Source organism: Mytilus edulis, chromosome 4 (assembly GCF_963676685.1).
Source record: "Mytilus edulis chromosome 4, xbMytEdul2.2, whole genome shotgun sequence".
In the NCBI taxonomy this organism is placed as follows: Eukaryota; Metazoa; Mollusca; class Bivalvia; order Mytilida; family Mytilidae; genus Mytilus; species Mytilus edulis.
The window spans coordinates 95,917,464-95,918,778 of NC_092347.1; positions in this window are offsets into that span (position 1 = coordinate 95,917,464).

Below are 1,315 nucleotides of genomic sequence, written 5' to 3' on the forward strand. Positions count from 1 at the left end.
CTGAAAAAAAGAAAAAATAATAAAAGTTACATGTCTAATATCGACAACTTCAAATGGACTTCGACACACACAAAAAGATAACACTGACACAGAAAAAAATAACAGTTTTAGCCAATATCAACTGAACGGATGTTATTGAAAGCTTCGAGAATAAATTAAAAAAAAAACAGGCAAATAAACGTGTCAAAATCCTGTTGCAAAAATGGTCAAACATCCAATGCAACATTCTGCTCTTCTAACTGTCTATTCCATAGACACCATCATGATAAACAATGTATCCATTGTCCTAGTCAATATCATGTACCACTATACGTTCATTATCTTAGACAATATCATGTTTACCAACATATTCAGAAACGTCGCACGCTACTTGTGTTATTTTGGTGAAATCGTGGACAAGACACGTTCATGTCATTAATTTATAAACATTAAAATTGGTATTCTAAAGTGTTATACTTTCCGAATAATGTAATTGTGTATATGTAACAGACTATTTTCATTAAGTAAAAATCAATAAAACCATCATTTTTGAATATTATTTCCTTGTCCTTCGTTACACTTTAAGTTTTGGGAAATTCTGAATATCTTAAAAAACATAAATAAAATTCCACCAAACGATATAAATGTTTTGTCTAAAACAAGCAAGTCATAAATGGTCGATGATGTCATGTTGGTTTCTTTCTTCGAAAAGACTGAATTTTGAAAAAAGGGATAAATATGACACAAATAATGTGTCCCATGCACAAAAAATTGCCGTAATTTTTCTAAATTGTCCCCAAATAAAGGGAAAACAGAGCAATCACCATGTCGTAAGTGAATAATTCTTATTCTAGTATTTTGTACAAAGCTCACCCTTTCACCTGATGCCATTATGAGGTATTTTGAATTTATTTTTTTTTATTCGAGTTGAATAACAATGTCCGACATTTTGTCCCCTTCAGACCCAATTGACATAGGGTTACGTTTTTCTGTTTTTTCGTGATATTCATTATACAGTGCTTTTTTCGCTACATAAAAAAAAGTATAGGGGATAAAAGTACCCAAAAAAAATCTCTCTATTTTAATATTGATTTCCAATAAATTTAATCTAAATTACGAGATATCAGATAAAACTATAATGTCCGATACAATGTCCCCACATGCAATTTTGACGTTATGTAACATGTTATACAAATGATACGTCTAATTGTTATCATTGCATTTTTCACGGACTCGGAATACGGCAATTTTTTGGTTGCTTGTGAAGAAAACTTTTAATGTTTTAGGTAAAAGCTCTATCAATTCATCGGACGGGCAAGAATTCCTCTCGGAACTG